This window comes from Hirundo rustica, chromosome 6, assembly GCF_015227805.2.
Source record: "Hirundo rustica isolate bHirRus1 chromosome 6, bHirRus1.pri.v3, whole genome shotgun sequence".
NCBI lineage: Eukaryota > Metazoa > Chordata > Aves > Passeriformes > Hirundinidae > Hirundo > Hirundo rustica.
This window is the reverse complement of record NC_053455.1, coordinates 6,830,571-6,847,360: the sequence shown is the minus strand read 5'-3', so window position 1 is coordinate 6,847,360 and position 16,790 is coordinate 6,830,571. Positions and strand designations below refer to the sequence as shown.

At 49.2% G+C, this 16,790-nt stretch overlaps 1 protein-coding gene across 4 annotated transcripts in view; it reads right to left on the bottom strand.

Moving 5' to 3' along the window:
- The window catches only part of SYNE2 (spectrin repeat containing nuclear envelope protein 2), a 179,606-nt gene extending 164,768 nt beyond the window's left edge, over positions 1-14,838 (bottom strand). Inside the window, exon 1 of one of the 4 annotated variants that reach the window (XM_040067028.2) lies at positions 14,710-14,838. The gene's annotated coding sequence lies outside the window, so the exon portion shown is untranslated. Of the gene's footprint in view, positions 1-11,057; positions 11,186-11,337; positions 11,354-14,709 lie in introns of those variants that run through there. The other 3 variants (XM_040067029.2, XM_040067027.2, XM_040067031.2) reach the window with 3 other exon arrangements.
- Between the last annotated feature and the right edge of the window lie 1,952 nt (positions 14,839-16,790).

Genomic DNA, 16,790 nt, shown 5'->3' with positions numbered 1-16,790 from the left:
TGAACAACTCTGCTCAGGCAGAGCCAAGCCAAGACAGCATTAGATAGATCTGCAAGACATCAAGTCTAGAGAATATAAGACCTTCAGGAGATTCAGAGCTGGACATGAAGCTGCACCCCACTGGCACAGAAATTATCTTGTCTCATGTGACCTGATGCTCTAGAACCAAGTGGACAAGTAAGGACTCCTCTAAAGAAGAGCTGCAAGACCAAGGCAGCTCTTATAAGTTTATTTATGACAAGCAGCAGCAGTACATTTTTGTTATCCAGGGACTTCCCAGTGATCTATTTATAGCTTTTGAAAATCAGCCAGGAGAAGCATATGAGTATACAAAAGCCACACCATTTTTAAGGCGAGCAAATGCTGCTTGTTTGCCTTTGATTTACACATCAGTAACACCTCCTGCTACAGAAGCACAATGGATCTTCTCATTCTGTTAATCAATTTTAAAACACTGTTAGCTAAGTGTCTTTCTTGACCTTTTCTCTTTTTTTTGGAGAGTGGTAATATATCAGTCATCCTGGTACAATTACACAGTTTGAAAACCGCACTAACTCCATGCTGATGTTAACACACACAGAGAGAAATGCTTTTATTAACAGAGCTAAGCCTTGTTCACACAGTCACAAAGGTTGACCTACAGAGGTGCACGATGCAATTACTTGCCCTCAGAATACGAGCCCATCTTATATATATCTGTTCCCAAGTGGGAAGGCAGTGCCAAAGCACACTGACTAAAATTGTGTAAACAATTCAGTTTTCAACCAGTTTCCAAGATTTTCTGTATTGTTAATAAACACAAGAACTGCTCAGGACTTAAAATCACAGTTGTTAAGGTAAAACAGAGGAGTGTTGAATGCCTGGAGGCTCAGGAGGCTGATGCCATACACCACAATCACCCCGAGGTCCACTGCTATGCAGGAAGCCAAAAACACTGTGGTGACCTCATGCCTCCATCAACATAAAGGGCTTGGGTGACAATTCAGTCTCCAAAACACAAACCCCACTAGCACACCCCGGCCCAAAACTACCTGTGCAATGCCCAGAAGCCTCCAATTACACCCAAAAAGCCATGTCATTGGAGCAGTGTGCTGCTGTGAGGCCAGAATGGAAAAGCTTTTCCAGAGCAGGGGTTGGTCTCGCACTCCGCCGGCAGCCAGAGCAGCCCCAAGGTCGCTTCCCGCAGATAACGAGGCTGCGGGGAAGGGTTATCACAAAAACAACACGAGAAACAAGGGCTGGCTCCAGATCCACGTTGTACCTGGGAATCGCATCCAGCGCACGAACACGACCTCCTCCTACGCGCCGGGTTAACCGGGAAAGCAGGCAGCAAGATGACAACGGCTGTCATTTCACTCCCACGAGCCTTTCTCCCTTTTCCCACGGCAGACAGCTCGAGCTGGCCGCTCGCCCCGGCTAGCCGGGCTCAGGCTCAGGCTGTAGCCAGGCACGGCACGCAGTAGCCATGCTGAGCCTGGCCTCCTCCGGGAAGGGGAAAGGCGCAGCGCGGCCGGGCAGCGCCGGCGCCGCAGACAGACCTCTGACCTTTGGCTGCGCCGTTGCCAGCGCCAGAGCACAGCTCCGCTCGGCACAGCCCCTCCTCGGCTTCCTGGCCCCGAGTCACACTGTACAGTAGGGAAGGGACGGGAATGGCCTGCAGTCAGAGAGAGCTTTAGCTCTCATGCCTGATCTGAACCGAATGGGCAATACTGCCCACGCTAACCAAGCAAGAGCAATGAGTTGCTCTTATTCACGAGTGTTTCTTCCCCTCCTGCGGATTGCAACTGAAAGTCAGTGTTTTAATCCAGACTCGCAGGCACACTGGAACCGCTTTACATGGTAAAGGTATTTAAAATAGCAATTTATAACAATTACACCTGCTTGGCATTAATGGCATGATATTCATGAGGAACAGGCTCCTGATAATATTCTGCCTCTGAAGGAATACAAATGTTTCCTTTCCACTACCTTCCCAATTCCCTTTTTCCCCAAATAAAGAAAACAGTCAGATGGTTAACAAACACATTATTCTGTTGAGTGAAGCTCTCCTAAGCAATAAAAGGCCTGGAGCCTCTAAATTAAATCATAACACTGTTCAGAAAGACCTTCCTGAGGAGCAGTAATCTGCACTTTCAGGAAGTTAGGAAAAGAGAAAGCCACTCGGGATAGTGGCAATCTGAAAGCAGGAGTTTCCACTAAAGCAGGGACTTGTGACTGAGCAGAATCCCTGGAAGCAGCAGAGCAATGTTTGCACAACAGACCTCACAGACAGAGCCATTGACGGTGCAAGTGAACTGCACCATGGATTTGGGAGCCAAAAGAGAAAGAGCATGTCTCAAGCTAAACTCATCTGCTTTGGCAATATTCCTGCAAGGATCACGAACTTGTCGTGACCACTAAATATAGCAGAGAAAAGGAATCTACTGCAAGTAGCTCTCTCCGGCAGTGCTCACTGTTTTACGCAGGCAGAAGGAAAACACAAAAGAGAGATTTGTCAAGCAAATGGCAAACGAAGCTTGCCAAATTTGAAGGGCAAATTACAATTTAAATGATAGGTCCTAGCCTGGCAGCTGTGAATTCATCAGCTTCTCTCTCAAGCATGTCCAATCAAGGCTACAGCGATGCAAGCTACTATTCTTCCCCAGCACACCTCTCCTCTGACGTGGAGGGGCTGCCTCTCCAAAGAATGATTTTTTCATGCCCCTATAATTCTTCCAGCTGAAAATTCACTTCAAAGTGCTAGTTCAGGGCCTTGTTCACTTGTTTTATGCCCTCTGTCCCACGTACTTGAAGGTCTGCAGGCAGAGCAGCCTTTCTACACGCACAGCCTGCATATTCGCATGCCTGTGTTGGTTCTGCACATACGAAATGGCCCCTGGACAGTGGCATCCCCCACACTGACAGTGCAGGACCTTCTGCACTAAGAAAAGCACTTTCCTTTACCACTTAAATAAAATATCTTTGCCTTTGCTTTTGTTTTAGGGGAAAGAAAAAAACCCCACAAACCTAAATCTCTGATTTACAGCAGTTTCAAGCTTGTAGAGTAACTTCTTGTGCGCAGTGAAAACCTGGCCACTGTTACTCCTGCCAGGGCTGATGCCAGAGAAGACCAAGCAGCCAAAGGGCTCATAGAAAACCCCAGAGGAAGAACTTGGTGTTGCACAGTAAACTGCTACAATAAACTATTTTTGCTATACAAAATCAAAAATTAAAACACACGTGTAATTGCAAAGCCAAGCACTCCAAATTAGAAACAGCCCAGATTAAATAATGTCTTACTTCTATCATGCATTCCACTTCTGCACATTTGGGGTGACAACAGTCTTCACATCCAAGTCTGGATCTCAGGATGTCCAGGCTGCTTTCTTTGAGAATCAGGATTTCTTACAAGGCAGACAAACCACGACAGATGCCCGTGAGCCCCGTGCATCTCCCTCGCTGAAAGGCACCAGCATTACCGACACAAAAGTTACTTACAGACAAGTCCAGTCAAGCACCAGCGGCTGTGTTGCGTAAGCAGAGCTACTGCACCATCCTGTCCCAGGCCAGGCAGCACGGCCAGGGCCAAGAAGGTGAGGTAAGACATGAGCCAACACCAGCCCGAGCCAACTCCAGCCCACCGAGGCGTGTCTGTACAGTTTTTAGGGACACACCTCTCAGAGCCACCATTCAGAACGACACCCCAGCAGGGAGATGGCGTGTGATCACCAACACAAACCCTTGGAACAGGATATGCTTCAATTTCCTCACAGTCCACACACTTGGCTTTCAGTACAGTGAACTCCTGGACTGGCTTCTCGCAGAATTTTTGCAAGAAGAAACATGCTCAGAGTCACCTCTGAGCTTTGCAAAGGTGATGCCTTACCCACCAACAACGTCTGTAAAGCCATCCCAAGGCTACCTACTGCACTTGGAAGGCACAACTGCTCTGCAGGAACACTGTTTGCACATGCTAAATTGCACAGATACCCACTTCCACCCCCTTAGGGACTCCTGAGGTGACCTGGACATGTAATTGGGAAGAAAATTCAGACTTTTCACTTCTCCAAAATGAAGCCGGTCTTGCTCTTGATTCCTTCTTACAACAACAAGCTCTGCTTTCTCCATCCCTGGGGCATTTCGTCACCAGCATTCCACTGAGTTTTGCATAAGAAACAACACTGCAAACAGTTTATCATACACTTTTTTTCTTTTAAAAAAACAAAAAAGCCCACCAAACAACCTTAAACCTGTCAGCCTGCAAACTGTGAAACTGCTTGTTACAGTCTGAGCAGCTGAAGAAGCAGGATGACAATGCCAGGAAATACCTGGAATTGATCTTCAAAGTTTATTTTCAGAGACTGGCTTTTCTCCCAACTCTTATTTAATAATTTGCTCTTTCCCTCCTCTCCCCAGCTGTTCTCTCCAGGGTCAAATTGCAATCTGTTTCACCTCCTGGAGTTCACCCACAGACCCCCTAAGAAGAACTGTAGGAATCAAATTCTGGCTCAGACAACACGTCCTTTCTATTTCATGGCTATCATATTCTTTCTCATGCATCAAGAAAGATAGAACAGTCTGGTATTTGTCGAGAATCAGACGTGCACAGGATCCATTTAACACTCACTACCTGCCTGTGCTTCATATCTCTGCTACACAAGCAAATTTCTTCAGCACAGTCTCTCCCTCGACATTTAGCTCATTTAGCAAAAGAAGTCTTTCTTCTGTGAACTAGTTCTTCACACAAGAGGAATTTTATCCTTAGCCTACCTGGTTTAGCAGCACAGATAGGCTTTTGCCACAGGAACTGATGATTTCTTTTCCAGACTGCAAAATAACACAATGGTGACAGCAACATCTCACAAGTGACCAGGGCATGGCTCCCTGAGATTTAGATATTTAGAAATAACTATTGCATGTTGTGGATGTGTCTGTTTAAAGAGTTTCCACACATCACCCAACCACCAGGGAATAGCCACACCTGCTGTCCTGGGCCACAAGACTGAATTGTTGGCCATTAACCCCAAGGTTTAGGTGCTTGGGACTGAGAGCACACACAGAGTCACCCTCAGCAGCCTCACGGGTGCACAATACATCAGCATCGTGCCTGAACTATGGATTTTTGCAAGAGAAATTATAGGGAAAGGATAAGGAATGAGCCTCTGTAATTTCGCAAAAGGTTTCCAGCCAAATGAAGTGAGTACCTACCGGGTGCTGTCCACCACTGAAGAGCCAGTGCCAGCCTCGCCCTCGGGAGTGCAGCAGATTGCAAGGCAGCTGTGAGGAGCTCGGGCAGGGGAAGGAGCACACCCCTGGGAGCCCACAGCGTCCTCATTGCTTCCACCTCTGCCACTAACCTGATGTGCGACCTTGAAAACGCCACTCTGCAAATCCCCTTCGGCCTCTTATTTACAGCAGATCGTCGGGTCCAGCCCGAAGCTTGTGTGAGTCCAGGGACTGACCAAGGGTGAAGGGTGGATTTAAACTGGACGTTGCTGTCTGCTCTCCAGTCTCAGGTACAGCCAAATACCTTACACTGCACAACCAACACTGAGTCTGGTGGAAATGAGGACACTCAGAGCCCTCCTAGACGCTCTGCTGGGACATGAGACACTTTGGCTGAGATTCAGCTCTCCTGACACTAAACAGCCACAGGAGCAATACCTCTGTAAGTGCTCATTGTTTGAGCTCAGCAGAAACAATGGAGAGGAACAGGCACTTTTAGGGCAGTTTGTTCAATGTATTTTTAGATACCCAACTCAGTGTGGGATGAATCATGGCTCAAAAGCGTGTGCTCCTCTCCAGTGACTATGAAAGGAGTCTGGAGAACTGTCTCTTATGCAGATAGTTATGTTATACAGTTCAGCAAGATGGGGGAAAGGAAGAAAACAAAGCAGTACCCCCTCAGATTACACTGAAGCGAGAACACCCTCCAAGGGCTCTGTGCTTCCCTCCCCCGGAAGCACCTTGTAACTAGATGGTACACAACCACCTTGGACTTGGCTTTGCTAAAAGAATTGAAAGCAGTTATTGAACTTGAATATTTCACCAAATATTCCTGCAAGTGGAGCTGCATATTGCTCACGATTCAAGAGCCTCCAAGAAGCTGGACACGCTTCTTGTGAGTCAGCCTCCATTCCTTTCCCTGCATCATTTAGGTGGTTAATAACAACATAAACCCACACAACACAGAGGTCTCAAATGGAAATTGAACAGAACCCCTTTCTCAAGTCTCTCTAGAACCACTTCACCGATGGATGTACACAGACCATGGATGGATGTGTGTCACAGACCAAGGGGTGTCCAATGTATTCCTTTCCCTCTCTGCTTAACTCTTTTGCTCCACCATTCACCAGCTCCTGGTTTTCTGCTGGAAACCAACAGACCAGAAGATTCAGAAAGCAGAACTTTTTCCTGCAAACCCCACATTTCTGCCTCCTCTCTACACTTCCACGAAAATAATTACAAGTGCTTTGTTTACCATCTTAATTGTCATTTCCTTTGATAGAACTTGCAGCCCAAGTCTTAATGCTCAGATAACTAATACCATTCTTTTCTTCCTCATCCCTGGTCACAAACAGTATTGCTTGTACCGGGGTCAGCAGCTCCTTAAAAACCTCTCAAGCCAATCTGTGCAGCTGCATTGTGTAGGGAGTTATCAGCAGGCTGCAGGAAGGTTAGAAAGCAAACATGCTTCCCTACGAGACCAAAGTCATGCCTGGAGTCAAAGCTCCAGCCCGTTTCCCCTCTGTGGGGAGATAACAGCCTGTTCTACACCAGCTCTTTCCCTCACACAGCTTTCTGCTGTGCACACAAGCTGGGCTAAACAGAAGTCTCACCCCACTCCCTCTTCTAGCCCTGTTCTGGTCCCTCTGCATCTCCAGAAGCAGACTGTTCCATCTGCTGTGAGTACTGTTATTTAGGTGATCTAAGTTGTCTTCTTTGTACCCTCACCAACACCTGGAGCTGCATGTGATCCAGGAAGGTGGCAGGTAGCTAGTTGGCCAGTATTCAGCAACAGTATTTAGTCTTCCCATCTCCACTCTGCAATCCTTTTGCAAAGAAAATGCTCCAAACATGACGGGTCTCGCCCCTCTCAGCATTATCCCAAGCCAAAATACATTCATCCTTCACAGTGACTACTTTCTGCTGGCACCCTTCATGCTCTGCAGGATACAAGGCAGTCCAGGAAGGCTAAGGCAGTCAAATTCATGTCCTATGGGATAATATACGCTGTATTTTATGATTCATAGTCCAGTACCTGTAGGTTCTACTGCAGGTATAAACTGCTTCTCCTGCAGGAACTGCATTTTGGCACAAAGAGAGTGGGGTGAACATTGCCTGTCCCTTAACATGGATATACCACTTGTACTCCCATTTACATTCTCTGCCAATTCATCCACACCAGCTGAAGTAAAAAACTCCCTCTCACCCAAGTTACGTCTTGATCCCTCCCCTAGAGAGCAAAAACAGCAAAATCAGATCAATCTGCTTGGCCAGTGTCTACATGGCCACCTCTGCCTCATTTACAGAAGACCCCCACCCAAACTGTCCAGGGATGAAATTCAAGCAAGGAAAGATTAGGTAAGAGGTGTATGAAATGTCACCTTCCCTTTAATCACAGCTTATGGATCCATCCCAAAGCGTTACTCATGCAGTGCTCCATACTCCACGTTGCGTATAATCCCACTGCCTAATCCAACTACTTGTTCAAACAGGCACGTTGCTAGGAGTGGGTCCTTGCCATCACTGGGAGCATTCCTTCAAGACCACGTCCTCTCCCACATCTAGAAGTACCACAACAGCTCAGAAAAACCTGCAGGAAAGGTAGAGCAAGCGTGGTGCACACACAGCTCATCCCTTCAATAGGACACAGCCCATGGCCATCATCTCCCACGCTGCCAATCGTGTTGGAGAAACACTTCAGTTGTGGTAAGCAACAGATAAGCATCTCTGCACTGACACAGAAAAAGCATCTCAGCTGGGAGACTTTTAAAACCGGTATTTATTGTGCCTCGGGGAGGAAAATAAATTGGCTAAATGGGCTGAAAGGCACAGCTTCACTAGGAAGAGCTTGGATCGTCTCTTCGCATCTTTCGGCACAAACCCGGCCATTGAGAGCCCAGATCTAAAACAGAGCCGCAGTTGCTAAGAAAACAGCGCTGCAAACAGATGTCAGGAGATGATTCATGGAGTAAGAGCATATCCCTGTACTACAGATAAACCAAAATGAATGAGCCTCTTTATACCTGATCTCCCAAGCTGTGCTTCTTCATACCCGCTTTGGGACTTTTTCTTTAGTTCCTTTCTGTATTCAGATGTTGAGGAAACTGAGCAGAGCTGAACTCACTGTTTATGGAATAATTACTAGTAAAGGGGTTTTGCCACGTGCATAATGAACTCAATAAATGGCCTAAACTGTGGCCCATTTTTCCCCTGAAACAATGCAATTTTCTCCCAAAGTATGCAAGTAATCTTTCCTAATAACGTATCACAAGGAGTAACAAAACACACAGATAAAAACTGCAAAGGAAAAAACAGTAACTGGTTGGGGGTTTTTTTTCTTACTTTCTCTTTCACCATAAAACTTAAAATTAGCAGCTAGGGAGATAAAGCATTTTCAAGCTATTAGATCATTAGCCAGCAATGCACACTCGTCCTGAATTACTTCATTGTGTCTATGCTTAAAATCTTTGCCTGACAAATAAATAAAAAATAGCTGGCACACTACAGGACGGGTCAAGTGCTACTGACACCAACAAAATTCTCAGTTACTTCACTGAACTTTTAATCAGATTTAACAGGAGAAAGATTCGCTCATTTCTTAGAAACTCCAGAATCATATAACATCCTGAGTCGGAAGGAACCCCCAAGGCGCATCAAAGTACAGTTCCTTTGCCTCTCTTAAACCACCATGCTCAAATCTTAGCACTATATGACACCAGCAGCACTTAAAATAGAATTTCCTGAGGGTGTTTGTAAGGAATTGTTTAAATAAATGAACTTAAATACATGTTTCTATAGAAAACTCAGGTAAAAAGGTAATTATCATTCATTACCAGTAATTCATTAGGAAGAAGGGAAGAACAAACATTAATTTATCCACTTCTGAACAGGTGTTTGTACAGCATTTCACATGATGGGGGCCCAAACATTGCCACTGCACACATCAGTACATGGTGATGCATTTTTGTGGTCACTGCTGGTGTTTCACCTCCGAATTCCAGCGCCACCACCCATCCCTCTCCAACTCATCCCCACTGCCACCACCTGCAGATGCCAGGGCTTCCTCTCCCCTGCCACCTCCTGCTCACTCCACACCACCCCATCCTCTCCTGCTATGACGTGCTGCCTTCTGCCTCAGAAATCAATTATTTAGGCTGCCCTGATTTCAGCGTGAGGTGGCCGCGTGTGCGCACACTGTTACTGTGAGCAGAGTTAACAGCTGCCACCGCGCTCCTCCTTCTCAGAGCTGTAAAGCCACCCCACAAGTGGCTGAAGACCATGACACAGCTAACCAGGCGCCAGCAGCCACGCATGTTCCTCCTGCAGGAATTGCATTTCACACAGAGATGTAAACAGACGTGCCCGCCAAGCTAGGGCTCTGCTCACTCGGCCAACAGTCACTATAAGGAGCCAGGACCTGCACGTGGCACTTACGTCTTTGTCTGTCTGTCCTGCAAGGGCACATCACGCTGGGAGCTGAGAGGGAGGAACACTCGGGAACCACAGAAACAGGGGGAGAGGACAGGCGGGACACAGGGAAAGAGGAAAGCAAGAGGCATGAGGAGCACACAGTCACAGACACGACAAAGGCTGCGAGAAACTCTAAAACTTGCCCAAAGTTTTCTCTCTGTAGATTCTGAGTAACTTGAGGAGGGTGCACCTGCTCTACTTCCTGATGCCTCCAGCAGCTCTCAGGGGAAATAGAGAAGAAGATTTATTCCATTTTGGAGCGACAGGGATGGGACTGAGCCCAGGTTTAGTTCTGGAAGTGAAAGGAGGACAAAGAGCCTTTCCTTAAATCCACAAACACACAGCACCTGACACTAAGTCAGCACCAAGTTACACACAGGGAGCCCCACGCGCGGCATCCCATGGGCTGGAATAACACATATCCATAACAACTGCTCCGAGGGGAAGCAGGCGGCTGCCAGGAGCCCTGGAAAGATGGGAGAAAGGGAGGGAAGGCAGGAGGGAGGCTGGCAGCGAGGCGGGAAAGAGAAAGGAGCCCATGTGCAGAAGCACAGAGCGCGGGAGTCCTCAACGGGCAGCGCTTCACCCACCCAGGGCAGCAGCACCGGCAAAAAACAGCGCAGGGAGGATGCCGGAGCCTCCTGCAGCCCCCCTCCAGAAAAGCAGTCGCTCCCTTATCCCGAGAACTTTGCCTGAGTAAGTTTGCACCATCAGTTCCCAAACACACAACCCAAGCAATACGGACGCTCCCAGCGGTACGCACGGCTCCCCGGGGAAGCGCCGGTCACCTGCCCGCCCCCCCTGCGCGCTCCCCCGCCCCGGGACAAGCCGGCTCCGGGACAAGCCGGCTCCGGCCGGAGCTCCTCCGGCAGCGCGGCCCCCGCTCGGGGAGGGCAGGGCAGGAGCGCGGGGGCGGGAGCTCGCTCCAAGCCCGCTCCAAGCTCGCTCCAAGCCCGCTCCCGCCACCGGCCGAGCCCGCCGCGCCCCCCGCGCACAACCCGGCGAACTCCCGCCGCTGCCCCGCCGCGGTGCTTTCCCCTTTTCCCCGGCTTTGGCAGCGCTGGGAGAGGGGGGGACGCGCTCCGGGAGCGCGGTGTCTCCATCCGCGCCCCCCCGCGCAGCGATGTCCCGCGGGGGGCGCGGGCGGTGCCGAAGGTGCAGCCGGCACCGAGGGAACAAAGGCGGCGGCGGGGAACAAAGAGCGGCAGGTACCGGCGCGGCGGAGGGCGCGGGCAGCGGAGCGGGGCGGCGGCACCGGCGGGCCGGGGCCAGGGCAGGGGCAGGGGCCGGGGCCGGACCGGGCGAGCAGCGCCGCCGCTCCCGCACAAAGGCACGGCCGCGCCGCAACTTCCCGCGGGCGGGTCCCGGCGGGGCAGACTCACCGCGGGCGCAGTCCCGGCATCGGCGGCGGGCGCGGGTGGCGGTGGCGAGGGAGGGAGGGAGGAGGAGAAGGAGGAGGAGGAAGGACGGGCCGGCCGCTCCCCGCCCCGGCCGCTGCCAGCGAGCGAGCGCGCTCCCCGCCCGCGGGCCGGAGGGCGGCGCGGCCGCGGCCCCCTCAGCCCGGCCCGGCCCGGCCCGGCCCCGCCTCCCCCGCCGGGAGCGCCCCCCGCCCGCCGGACACGGGTCGTGGGGTGCCCGGCCAGAGGAGGGGGCTGTCCTCACCAGCCTGGGCTTGGGCGTGCGGGGTTTCCCGGTGTTTTCCCTCCCGGCGCTTACCGGGACGGCGCTGTTCATCCCGCCCCTGGTGAGCGGCCGGGCAGGGCCACAGGCGCTCTGCGTCCATGTGCTTTAGAGGAAGGACTTGTGCTGGAAGTAAGAAAGCCCGTGCGTTCTCGGAACTGTTTTCTGGTCTGGGGACGTTTGGGGTTACAAGTGATAGACAAAAATAAAATACTTCGTCACAGATGTGCAGCACCCTCAAATCAAATTTAGAAGGTCATTGGAGACCTCTCCAGTTTCTGCACAGCCTCCACAGCCCTCCCCAAGCTGAGCTCCCCTCACCTCAGGCACAGACCCCAGGTATGCCCATCTTCCGCTCTCTTCCAGATTCAGGCTTTCCTCGAGTTTAGGGACAGCATCATCTGGCCACGCACGCCCAGAACTCTGGAAGGCAGATGCAGTTCTGTTATGTAAAGAGAAGTTGGGGGTCTTTTTTTAGAACTCAGAGGTGGGTTTTTGGAGGAGGATTAGGCCTCCTTAGATTTGTCACATTTGATACTGGATATCTTTTGGCTGTAGACTTCATGAAGTGAGAAGATACAAATACTGGGATTGAGTTTTGCTTTACACACCCAGAGGTCAGCCAGCTATGCAAAGGAAATGTAACTTTCCAAAAGCCACTTCCTGCCAGTGGCCATGCATTGGGCTTCTCCTCAATCTGTGCTGATAAAACATCAACCACCTTAAAAGAGGGAAGCGAGTGATGTCTTGTATTTGAAGGCTACAAAACCAAGTGTACCTGCTTACTCAAGCTTCTCTTTATACCCACAGATCTACTTAAGGAAATTCTGGAAGATTTGGAGCCCTGATTTTCTGCAAGGAAATTTTCTTTTCCAGGCAAAAGTGAATCTTGCGTGTTTTTCAGTGTCATTTCAGCTGGAGTCTGAGAACACAGTGACTTACAGAAGCAGCGATCAAAGCTAGCTACAACCTAACTGCCCTGCCTTTGCAAACACCTGGTCCAATTCATGCTTTGTTGCCGTCTTGGCAACAAACCAACCCGTGATGGTTCTTTGTGTACTTTTTTACTTGTTTTATTGAGGATTAATTCGTGTTTGTATAGTGACACAGCTGTCTGGTGTGCCATGGACACAGCTGAAGGCAAAGGCCTTTGGGCTATGCTGTAGTTTCCTAATTCCTGTGTTATGGCTACTGTAATGCATATCCTCGAAGTGAAACAAACATTTCTGACTGATTTATGACTTTTGACTGCCAGTTTTCAGTCTTGTGCTAGAGGAAGGAGAGAAGAAGATGCAATAACAAAACCAAGCTCCGTTACTTGAAGAGTTACTTCAGGTCTGCTGGTGATAACTTGAGCCCCTTGCACATGCTGTGAAATTCACCAGGAGAAATCGCATGGAGCCTTGATCTTTAACACCTCAGAGAACACCATCCCACATTATCTCTCCATGTCCTTCTCACTGACTTTACCCTGCCATGAATCACAGGGCTCCTCAACCCAGCATACACAGCACTGCAGGCATGCCAGGCTGAGTCAAACACAGCACAGGTCCCAGTCCAAGGTGCTTGTTTTCACTCAAATTACACATTTCGTAACTCACTTGTAAAGCACTTTGAAGATATGACACTAAGTGTTGCTAACACTAAATGCTATTGTTGGACAGGTTTAACATGAGCAATTAAATAGTAATTCCATAAAAAAGGTACAAGACACTAAGGTAGAATTAAGTCATATATGTCTACTTTGTATCCAAATCTTCAGGCTGTTGATTACTTTGACACTCTGAAAATAAGCTTCCATCTCTTTTTCCACACAGCCTTCCAACTAGGAACTGCTAAGGCCCTGTGCTCAGTCTGTAACTGCTTTGACAGGTATATGGGTGCTGCCAGCAAGGATAGCAAGTGGCTGACATGGATCAGGCTCTGCAGAAGGTGAAGATCTGGAAGCTGTGTGAGCAGGGCTCTTGCCTGCTGTCCAAAATGAGCGGCCTGGATGGATGCACAGAGCACTGGGGAAAAGCCCAACAGAGCAGCACTCTCAGGCAGTGATGAATATAACTGCAGTGGGGATGAGGAACCCTCACAATTCCCATGAAATTCCCTCCTAAAAGAGGGTCTGATCAGTTCAGCAGTGATTCTTGCCTCACCAGCTTCCCACACCACCCAGAATATCAAAGTCACAGAGTTGAATGTTTCTTGTACAAGGCATCCAGGTAGTGATTGTCCCCCTGTGCTGGGCACACCTCAGATCCTGCGTTCAGTTCTGGCCCCTCACAACATTGAGGGCCTGGAGCGTGTCCAGAGAAGGACAACAGAGCTGGGGATGGGTCTGGTGCACAAATCTAGTGAGGAGCAGCTGAGGGAGCTGGGGGTGTTTAGCCTGGAGAAAAGCAGACTCGGGAGACATCACTCTCTACAACTCCCTGAAAGGAGGGTGGAGCCAGGTGGGGATCAGGCACTGCTGCCAGGGAGCGAGTGACAGGGTGAGAGGAAACAGCCTCGAGTTGCACTGAGGGAAGTTTACGTAGGATATTAGGAAGAATTTCTGTACTGAAAGGTTGTGAGGCATTGGAACAGGATGCCCAGGGAAGTGGTGGAATTTCCATCCCTGGAAGTGTTTAAAAGGCATCTGGATGTGGCACCTGGGGACATGGTGGTGAATGTCACGGTGCTGTGTTAACAGTTGGACTCAATGATCTCAGAAGTCTTTTCCAATAGTAATTGGAAGATTGGTCCATGGGTCCCACAGGGATCAACAGCATGAGCTTCATGATAGGACACTCCTTTCATAACGCAGAATTTGCATGTCTAGATTCCAGCATTGGACGGAGATCAAATGTCCCCAAGTCCCAGCCCCAATCTGGATAAACTGTTAACTCTGAACGATTGACATGGCTGTGTAAACTAATTTTGTTTGGATACTCCAAGTTTTGTTTGCTCTGCAGTCTGCCAGGACAAACCTTTGGCTCAGTGACCCTCCTCTTTCCCCTGTGTGCAACCCCCTGAGCCGTGCTGGCACGGTGTGCATGCTGGAGCTGGAGCTGGGAACCAGATGAAAGTTAGCCCTGAAAGAAGAATACTTTGTTTTGATCTGGATTGCTCCCAGGGTTTGATTGTGGTGTGTGGACACACCAAGAGGTATGTCAGCACGATGGAGGGGGCAGCAGGATCCAGCACAAGGACAGGAATGCACAGCAGAAGCTGGAGTTGGGAACAGGACATGAAGCAAGAAAACAAGGGATCGGCAGTGTGCCAAAAACATCAGCCTCTGTGCCCAGCTGCTTTCTGCTCACCCCATCCCTTGTAGGAGAGAGAATTGGGAAAGGGGAAGAAGGGGTGAGAGTAGAAACTCACCTTTGGACTTTCCAAAGAACCTTCCATGCTGCTGGTGTAGCAACACCAAGGAAATACGGATGCAGTTTTGCAGGCATCATTTTTGGTGGCAGCGATTTTATGGACCAGTCAGGTTATGCTCCCTCTCTTGTGCTGGTGCAGCTCTTTGTGCTGTTGTGTTGTCAAACAGACCAGGAAACTGCTTTTAAAAAGCAGCACCCTCCCCTCCTCAGTTATTTTTACCCTGGCTCAGTTCCCAGACACAATTCACCTTGTCTCCACTGAGGTGCAACTAGAGGAAGAGTGCTGGAGTGGGAAAGTATAGCCAGAAGCAGGTGAACAGGGGTCTGCCTCAACCCACTGTGCCCCTCAAAAAATGCCCGTGGCCCAAAACCTTGGGGAGTTTCCCTTCAGCAATCATGGCCAGCTTGTTTGTCACAATTAGAGAGATCAAAAAGGAGGAAAGGAAGGTTGAATCCACGCAGGCACATGCAACATTTGCATGCTGTTTTCCTCTGGAAAACATAAAAGGAAATCTGACAGTAATCATGTTAGAAATGCTCCCTGTTCCCCTCCCGTTTAATCTAAGCTCTGTGTATGACACTGTCCCTGGCATGTAAGACGGCTCCAGCAGATCACCAGGGCGCTGACACTGCCTCCAACACCAGGGTGTTTCTGCTGAAGTCAGTGGAAACACTTTGATGGTTAAAGGTGCCCATGCCTAAGTGCTCTGTTAGGTCACCAGCTAATTTTAGGACAGAGGAGCACAGTTCCAAAGGAGAAAAATAGGTTAATAACACTGAAGTCGCAGTGAATCTGTAGGAAATCTCCTGGAATAGGTCCACAGTTCCCTTTTTCCTTTGATTTTGCCTGTGGATTGCGGTTCTTGTGGCTAAAACAGGATGAATTGAAGCCTTCTACACTTTAGTACCTGAACCTTATAGCAGCATCCAGGAACCAGAACCATGCACTTATATCTTTCTACACAGGATTGCAATAGGGAGATGTTTACTGTCTTAAAGTAAACAGTGGTGGTGTGAACTCCCAAATTTTTCAGAGCTAAGGCACTGGATTCTGCTCTTACAGAGACACATCCCAGGTTATTCTCCTGAAGACAGGCACCTGCCATCTGAACTGTGCAGGATTTTGCGCCATTTGTAATGCAGGCATCGTACATGAATGACTTTTGTTTTCCCAAAGTGCACCAGCTTCTCAGTTACAGATGAGGAGGGTTTGTTACACAGAGAAATGTGACTTCAGGTTTCACCCTGAAAATTAATATTCAAAGGTGATCATCCCTAATCCCCAATTCCATCTTAGTCGGGTTTTTGGATCACAGGTATTTACTGAGGGGTTTACCTCTGACCTAAGTCCTGCTTCAGGTACTGAAGTGCCTTTGTGGATCCCACTTGAAATCTTGCATTCCTGATTGGCTTACTGGGCTTAGCAGACTGTTTTGGAGTCTGTTGGACTCCTGATAAGATCGGGTCAAGGTTTTACAGACCTTTAGGAGCCCATAAGACCTTGAGCCAACCTTATCAGTAAATTCAGGCAAGGTTTTTGATTCACAATCCCATTATCTTAAACCCAAATGTTTATCCCCTTTTTTCACTTACATGAGTCAGTCTAACAAAAACTAATATCCCTTCTATCCTTGGACTCTCCCAGCTGCAGCCCTTGTGTTTATAAGAGCACTGTAATGCACCTGCAATCAAGACCACACCAATCTTGTCAGCTTTGCCCTCGTGCTCCGAGGCCGGCTGGTGCCTCCCACGCACTCTGTATCTCACCAGCAGCTTGGCATCTAAATTTTGGCTGTATTTCTCAAAAGCTGTGTGAGAGAAACCTGCCAAGAAAACGCTACTCAGCTGACCGCAGCAGAAGCTTGAGAAACACAGTGTAGTGGTCAGATGCCAGGTCTGGATTCAGGAACCTGCAGGATGGATGAGGAAATAACAGCAGCTGGACAAGCAGCTTCTTTGTCAAATAGCTCCAACGGCAGCTGCAAGTTCAGGTGTTTGTAAAACAACACTGAGCAGCAGAAGGCAAGCAAAGGCTTGGGCATCTTCCTCTTGCTGGCCTCCTCTCACCCCTGAAGCACT